This window comes from Lutra lutra, chromosome 2, assembly GCF_902655055.1.
Source record: "Lutra lutra chromosome 2, mLutLut1.2, whole genome shotgun sequence".
In the NCBI taxonomy this organism is placed as follows: Eukaryota; Metazoa; Chordata; class Mammalia; order Carnivora; family Mustelidae; genus Lutra; species Lutra lutra.
The window spans coordinates 110,330,158-110,338,863 of record NC_062279.1 but is presented as its reverse complement, the minus strand read 5'-3'; the positions used below and the strand labels follow the sequence as shown (position 1 = coordinate 110,338,863).

The 8,706-nt window shown below is 48.6% G+C and overlaps 1 long non-coding RNA gene across 1 annotated transcript; it reads left to right on the top strand.

Annotated features, from left to right (window-relative positions):
- The first annotated feature begins 238 nt into the window (after positions 1-238).
- LOC125093286 (uncharacterized) lies at positions 239-8,407 on the top strand. The gene is made up of 3 exons (XR_007125197.1): positions 239-379; positions 493-964; positions 3,915-8,407. It is a non-coding gene; the product is annotated as an uncharacterized LOC125093286 (long non-coding RNA).
- The last annotated feature ends 299 nt before the right edge of the window (positions 8,408-8,706 follow it).

Here is an 8,706-nt window from a genome sequence, read left to right as displayed (position 1 = left end):
CGAGAAAACCTGTGTTTTTGCGCTTAGGTTACTTTTATCTGGCTGAAACTTTACCTATAAGCTTTTGAGGCTCAAACACAGTCTTTGTTCTGCATGGGACTGCCGCTGCCACTTAAAGAGATCGCAGATAATGTCCCCGATTTAAGATCAGTGCTCAATGCACATTAACTTTCTTTCTTTCTTTCTTTTTTAAGCTCTGCCTCTAACCTACGGAGGGATCACGCGGCAGTGGGGGGCAGATAAAAGTCCTTTGGCCGAGGGTCACCTCCGTCCTTGTTGTTCACTTGAGAGCAGTGGAGAGGAAAACGGTCCCCACGGGCGGACTTTGGCTTCTGGAGCGGCGGAGCCCAGCGGTCCGGGCCTCCCCGAGCTCCGCCTGGTATGGGGGGAGGGGCGGTAGGGGAGGGGAGGGAGGGGACTGGGAGAGGGGATTTGGGGATGGGGGCTGGAAACGCTAATGAGACCTGCTGGGAGGATTTGCGTCTCCTGCAGGTCCAAGAGTGACTTGGGAGAGCTGGCTCCAGGAGGCGGACCTCGGCCTAGTTTGCTGGCTGGAATAAAAGTCTATTTCGAGGCAATCAATCAATCTGCAGAAAACAAAAATGGAAGTCGAGGTTTGGGAAGAGTTGTCTCATCCCCAACTTGAGTGGTGCGGGCTGGGGGCGGAGACTCGGGACTGATGAGAAGCCCTTTTTCCCACCTCAGCTCCTTTCCCTGGACTTCCAGAAGGAAGAATTACCCTCTTCAGCCCCCTTGTTCCCCATACCCATCCTCGCTTGGCCCCCGACCCTTTTCCGCCCCTCTTTTTCCTTTCAAGCGAGAAAAGCCTAATTCCCTCCCGAGCCAGTGGAGTCGGTCCTCTCGCCCCTCCCGCTCCCACGCGGGTCCCCCCTTCAGCCATCGCTACTGCCACCACCTCGGTTCCACTCAATCGATTTTTGCTGCATGTCAACACTTATTACCGGTGAGTGTGAGGGTATTTTTTCTCCTTCTCTAGGTCTCTTAATGATTTCTGAGCTAGTTGTGTATTAAAGTGTTTAAAGGAAACTTTAAGGTAATCTATAGCATGGACACCAACCTCCCCTGCCTGGGATCAAAGATGGCGAGCAGGAGGTCGGGCCCCCAGGAGCCTAGGCTAGGCCTCAGGGCTCTGTCCCCCACTTCTGCGTGCCCAGAGGCTGGGGCGGGGGTGCTGGATCAGGAATCCCGCACAATGTGCGCTCTAAGGGCTTTCTCCCCACCCCACCCCCACCCCAGTCACCCCTCACCTGTTACTCTAATCCTTTCTTTCGCCTGTCCCCGGTTTTTAAACTTTTAAAACTCTTAAGTCCTCAAACTCTTCATTCCCCTAATAGAGAATTCAAATTGGTGGAGACCTGGGAAAAGGTGTATGTGGCCCACGTTTGTCTCAATTTCCTCGCAGTTCCTAAATCTGAGTTTTACTGCCCTTAACTTGGCTAGAAATTTAATTTTAAAAACGATGTTGGGCAACCTGAGCCATGTGGGCGGTTTGATTAGGAGACAAATCCTCCCCTTCGCCTCCCGGCCCTGCTCTGTCTTCCAGCCCCCACCCTTGTCCTGTGAGGTGCTGAAACCCGGGAGTGCCTTTAGGAGTGTAACAACAACAAAAATAATGGGGAAAAAATGAAGAGCATCTTAAAAGTCCCAGTATTCCTCGAAAGCCCTATAAATTAACCCTGAGAAGAGCAGCGAACTCTTTTTAAGGCAAGTCTATAAAAACCTGGCTCGGTGTCGAAGGAGGAGAAACTGCTGCGCCCCGCGCCCACCGCCCCCCCCCCCCCCCCCCCCCCGCCGCCCGGCGTCGCGAATGTGGCCAAACAAAGGTCTGCCCTGCAATCCACATCGTAATCCACGGGCGCCTTCGCCGCCGTCGCCGGGGCTCCCCAGCCTCCCGCCCGAAGCTCTCCGTCGACGCGGGCTACGCTGGGAGTCTCTGGCTCGCCGAGGTAAATTTTTTAGAGAGGGACCCAAAAAAGAGGGGGTGTAATCAGATCAGAGGCCTTTATGAATATAGTCTCTATTGATTGATTTATTAACACCCTCCCCAGCGCTCCCCCCCCCCCGCAAGCAGCAGTTAACTAAGCACATGGGGAACCAAGAAACGTGGCTGATGGAGGGAGGAGAAATAAACGGGAGAAGTTTCTTATAGCAGATTTTCAGAAGAAATATTTTAAGACTACCCTTCGTCCCCCAGCGTCCCTAATCTGACAATTGCATTTTCACTGAACTTGAGAAAGTGACAATTGAAGAAGAGATTCTTAAAAAAGAAGAAGAAGAATGTGTTACATAGAAACCTGATTTTCCTTTTCAGGTTTTAGCAGAGAAACCCGAGAAATTTCACTCTAATCTTAAAAGTTTATTTGTCACTCTGCTTCCCAAACCCCTCTTCCCCACCCCCCACGAAGAGAGGCCTTCTAGTTGTTGACATTCTATCTGAAAAGATAGAATCCAGAATTTATTGTGCTTGGGATGTATAACTTCATTCATTTCTTGCTGAGTATTTTATGTATTTTATGTAAATGTTGATTTTAGATTTTGAAGAATAGAGAAGGCCTGGAAAACATAAAAGGTACCATCAAAGTTGTATTTAATTCTACTTAATTGCGTTAAAAAATCATTGCTATTTCTTTTGTAACAATATATTAACAGTTCAGTGGCAACTGGAAAACAGGAGATAGTTGAAGCTTAAATTCCTCAGTCAAAAAATGACTAAAAGAACTATATAAATTTCTTTTTAGAAATATTTAAAAAATTAATAAATGTATGGTAAAGATGTTAATTTCTGAGAGCTGTGTGAGGGACTGCATTTTTTTTTCCTTCTCTCTGGAGGGCTAAGTTGAGACTCATTGGGCCCTCACTGAACAGGGTATGTGTCTGCGCCCTTTGACTTTGATGGATCTTTCCAGACCTAGTTCTCCCATTCTTCCTGCAAAAATGTTTAAGGTGCTTTCCTCCCTCCACTTTGCCCTGTCTCTTTTCCCCGTATCTTCCCCCTCTCCTGTTTTCTTTATCAACACCAAAGCTTTTTTGCTTGTTCTTGGTTTGCTTTGGTTTTTTGTTTTTTGGTGTTTTTTTTTCCCCCCGTTCTATCAACTTAGAAAATGGTTGGCTTACGCTGGGACCTCATATACCAGGGCTAAGGCTTGTCTGAGGTGGTTTCCCTAGACTCTCTACCAATGCTTCCTCTGTCCAGAAGTAGCAAAGCCTTCCTGTCTTCATCGACAGTTTGCAGCTGGGCTGGACCCCTCCCGCGCAATCCCCGGGCAGGAACATTTATCTTCACTCCCTGAAGGTGAGACCTAGAACCGTCTCAGCTGTCCCTGAGAAGGCAGTGGGGCAGCATGTTAAATGGGACTTGGATCCCAGACTAGTGACAACCCAATTCTTGGACTCTTTCCCCATTCTGCTTGCGTCAATAGCCCCCCTCAACTCTGCTTCTCTGGGTATCTGGGGAGGGTTGCTGCACCCAGTAGAAGCTTCATGGTATCTTTCTCTGTCGTCCGGGATGGACTAGCCAGGCCTTCTCTGGCTTCACTTAACGCGGCTGCCTGCGTTTGGTTGACGACCGGCGTGTGTGATTTCACGCGGCAGTGTGCTGGCACGGGGTGGGGTCGCTGATGTGAACAGAGGCAGAGACCCTGCAGGCCATTCCCAGTGCCAAGGAAGGGGCTTTGCCTGCAGGAGCCCAACGCTACAGACAACAGGTCACTTTGTTAGAAAATAATATAGTATCAAACAAAAGAAAGTAAAATAAAACCCTTCTGCGGGCCTCAGGCAATGTTCATTCACATTATTCTGCTAACCTCAGCGCCTCCAGCCCTCGCTTAAAGTCTCTGAAATCGTAGGAGCCAGTCTTATCTGATGAGGCAGGGTCTTGTTTGTTTCTTCGACAGAAAAAAGAGAGAGAGAAAGAAAGAAAGAAGAAGGGGAAAGAAAGAAAAAGAAAAAGTCCCGCCTGCGAATTCTAGGCTGCTGCTCAGAAGCTCCCCTCCCCAGCCCGGAACCTCCTTTTCCCTTGCAGCATCCCCCCAACCCCCGCCTTCTCAACTTCCCAGCTCTAGGGGACCGCAGTCTGGACATCTGACCAGGATCTTCTGGACGCAGCGGTTCTGCGGGAGCCACGCGGCCCAACTCTTAGAAGGACCCAGGGTGCCGCCGTTCCACCTGAACTTGCCTCGCCTTGGGCCTCGCTGAACTGTGGCTGGGGCACAATCCTGTCCTACCGCCTTCTACTGACCAGAACAGCTGCTTTATCTTAATGTTCATTTTTTTTGGCCGGGCAACAAGGGAGAAGGGCGGTGGCAAGACGTGCTGCTTCGCATTACCCTGACGCTATATTCAGAGGCGCCCGGAGAAGTGGCGGCCCAGAAGGCAACCCACGCACCTCCAAGGACCCCTTTCGTGTCCCCGCACTAGTGTTTGCACGTCCCTCGGGACAACAACACCCGAACCTAATCCTCAGCTGCCGCCGCACGCCCACCTCTCTCCGGCGTCTCGGAGCCGAAGCGCCAGGCTAGCATCGCCACCGGGTCTCTGGGGCAGCACAGAGCCGCCCCCAGGTCGCTCCGGGGCGAAGCACCCGCCTCCGCGCTCTCGTCGCCCCCAGCACGCGCCGCTCTCGGCTCAGGCTTCGGCGTCGTGGGCGGTCGGGGCCCAGGCTGAGCTTTGCCTGTTGGCTGTGCCTCAGGGGCGCCTGCCCGCCCGGGCCGCGGACAGCTTGGTTTCTCCGCAGTCTCGGAGTCGGCCCAGGGAGGCCCAGGCCCGAGCAGCGCCCCGCCCCACCCCCCGACTACCCGCCACAACCCTCCTCACCCTCTCTCGGGCTTCTGTGCCTTCATTCCCGAGCGGCCATATACTTTGAATGGGTCATCCCTGCCTGCCTCCCTAGAGCTGCCTCTCGAAACCCTGGGGTTGAACATTAACCAGCCAGAGCTATAGAGTGGAGTAAAACGTTACATATAAAAATGAATCATCTATCCGATCCTGGGAGAGAGGACCTATAGCGAGCTCTGCGCCAAGAGCTACCCTGGCAATGTCCCCGGCCCAATGCACAGACCCTTCTGGCATCCACTTCCTAGAGATCATTCGCCTGCCGTCCCGTGAGGTTAAGTGGAGGCGGGGGAAATGGGGGTTATCGAACCAGCCGATCTCCTTGAGTAACCTGACGTTTGAGCTTTCAAACGCAAGCGAATTTCCTTTCCTTTCACACTTGAGGTACACAGAAAGTCCAGAAACAGCCTTTCGTATCTTAAAATTAGCGAGAGTAGCTGAAGTTCTAGGAGAGGCTGCCTACATGGTCAAGAACCCAAGCTGATGGGGTCGACTCCGGGAATCCACCACCAGCCCTGGCGCACTGGATGGACCCTGGGAGGTAGGGCTAGGTGGGACGTGAGTGGAGCGGGAGCCCTCTGCAAGTCAGGCTGGAGCCTGAGTGGAGGCGCAAGGTGGGCGGTGCAAGGAGCGGGGGTGGGGGCTGCTCCTCCCCCCGGGCTGAACCCTTATGCCTGGTCCTACGGAAATCCGAAATCCGAAGCTCAGGTCCCACCCCGACTCCCCTCTCCTGGGCCCAACCTGTTTCCCACTCTGACTTATTTATTTCTTTAAACGTAAGTACTGGCTAGACCCACTTGCCCCGTCAAATATACAGAATTTATGAAAAGGTAACTACTGGGAAAGAATTCAAGATTAGTGCACCTCCTGAATTCTTATGCCCTTACCTGGAAACATTAGCATGTCGTGGTGTCAGCAAATCCCTGAATAGAAAGGTCATTCTGTTTCCAAATCTCTCACACACACCCTTTGTCGAACCTCTCCCTTCCCCTCTCCCCTATTCAAGGAAAGAGATAAAGAAGGTGCTAGCAAGAGAACGATGTAATGTTATATAAAACTTTCAGGAGCTGCCAACCAACCTGCAGAGTAATTCTCCTACTTCTAAGGCAGATTGGCTTCTTTCTATCCACAATAGTTGCTTTACTCAAAACACAGTGCCTGGCCCATAATAACCTCCTAGTAAAGATTTATTGACCGGGCAACACCCTGACTCCCCACTTTGGACTCTATCTATGACCTGCTCATTGAAGCAGCATAATTTTTTTAAAAAGATTTTATTTATTTATTTGACTGGGGTGGGGAGAGATATCACATGTAGGCAGAGAGGCAGGCAGAGAGTGAGGGGAAAGCAGGCTCCCTGCTGAGCAGAGAGCCCTATGCAGGGCTGGATCCCAGGACCCTGACATCATGACCTGAGCCCAAGGCAGAGGCTTAACCCACTGAGCCACCCAGGCACCCCGAAGCAGCATAATTTTTACTGAGAACCTTCACCCAAATCTTTGTACTCAGGGGTGTGAGAAAGTGACTTTTGCATCTGGTGTGGCTTATGCACCTGTCGTGAGCTGTGCAACGTTCCATTACTCTCACGGTCATGTCATAGCTTCTTCAGAAACCACTTCTCTAGTGTGTTTGCAGCCTGTACAGTGATTGTGAGAATTTCTGGTGGGAGGTAGAGGAGGGCAGCAGGGACATTCAGGGAACAAGGTTCCAGAGCCTTAGCAGGTATCAGGCATGTGGCGAATACCATGTATTTGTAATAGTTGAATATTAATCAGTTCTAGGAGAAAGGACTTTGAGGGTAAGATGTGGTTACAGAATATTCATCACAGTGCCCTAAGTTCAGAGCACACAGTATTTTTATGTGATTACTATAGAGCAATACAACCCACTTTTGTCATCACCCAACTTTGTGTTACCCCACTTCCCTTGGAAAAATAGAATTGACTCAAATGTTCTACCAGTCAGCTCCCCAGAGGGAATGAACACATCAAAGCAAATAAATAAAAAGAGACATGAGTCACACTCAGTTGCCCTGCAGTGACTTAGAGACTCAGAGAAACACAGGTGGGGAAAGGGCCTTTACTATTAAAGGTGCAGGTAGCTGGGGAAAGGGATAAGATAAAGGGTATTGCAGTGCTCACTCTGTCTTCTCCCCCCACAAAATTACCATGTTATCTGACACTCTCAACCTATTTGCGTCCTGGGTAACAGACAGTTTGACCAAGAGGTCATAGACTAGAGGGCTTGGGTGATTGGAAACAAGTTTGACAAGAAAGGAATCTGGGTGAGGTGCCACCGTGGAGGTGGAGAGAAGATGAGGCCATAGAGGCTGGAGCAGCTGCCAAGCCAAGACTCTGCTGGACTCAGTAGTCACGTGCAATGCCTTGTTGAGAACGGAGGGGTTTGGAAGAGCTGTCGCCAACACAACTTCATGGATGGGAGAAAGTTATGTCTCTCTCTGCATCCCTCTTCTTTACCTTCCCTTCATTTCCTGCCATCCCATTTCTTCCTTTGCTGTGGGCCCTTCTCCACCTCAGGAGGCTCTCCCCAGAATTTTGGCTGCTCCTGGATTATCCTCCTTTTGTCCCCTCTTTTGAACTAAGGCTTCCTAGTGTTTACTCTTCCAGATATGAAAAGTTGTTTTATCCAGTCTACTTGTAAACCATTTGTATTCATAAATATGGAGTGCTTGCCTGACCAGTAAAGGTGTCAGGACCGATAAGTAAAGCATGCAACATTGGAATATGCTTTTTCAAAGCAACAGAGGGACTGTGAACATTCTTTTAATAAAGCTATGCTGGAAACAGGATGTCCAGGAGGGGTCAGTGAATAGTGAACTTTTCATCCCAGGCGGTGTTGCCCTTGGTATTATGACCACCAAAGTGGGACATCTCAGTTCAGTTTACTGTTCTCAGTTTGGAAGTTCCTTTTGTCTGAAACTATCACTTACACATATTGTCAAAATTATATATTCTAAAAGAACCCAGATACAGTCCTGTGTAGAGTTTATGTGCTAATATGAATTCCTTTCTGCATCTCTCCAAACTAAGCTACTTATTTTTCTTGTGCTATATCCTATTGTTATTCACTCAGCAGTATTTTATGGTGATTTCTGTTCCTTTCATGGTTTGAAAACGCCTTCATTGTCATCCTGCATTTTCAGATTAGAATTTAGTAGAAAGATATCTTCCTCCACAGAAGAGTTGCCCTATTTCCAACCCTCATTGATTCCTTTTTCTTTCTAACTTCTTCCAACATCTCTTTTAGAGATACTTCTACCCTCACGATTCTCTCCTTTTTACCTTTAAATTTTCATTTCTGGGCATTCAGTGTTCCCATAACTGAAAACTATTTTTTTTTTTAATCTGTATTACTCTCTTGTCAATTACTCTCTTGTCAAACATCATGTGGGATGTTTTACCATGAGTTAAGATTTTGGGGTCATTTTCTTTTAAGTTTTTTTTGTTGGAGCCTGGAACCACACTTGCTAAGTAGTAGGTGTTCAATAAATGCCTATTGATCAAACGGTATAATTAAAAACCTTGTTCACAAAAAATCAAAGGCCTAAGATATTAAAACCTATCAAATTGGCATGAATTGAATCTCGGATTAATTCTAATGTTTTTCTAATTTTCTCTCAACAAATCAGATATGTAAAAGAATTCCATAGCAGATGTCACTGTCATCACTTTTTTTTAATATCAGAGCACTTTAAGATAATGAATCATATCATTTTTACGGTGATGATTAGGGTTCATATGGTACTGGACACATTTTAATGTTTCTTAGTAGCTTGGAGAATGTGTGTGGTGAGAGAGACAGGAAAGAGACATGTACATGGTGTTTGGAGGATGG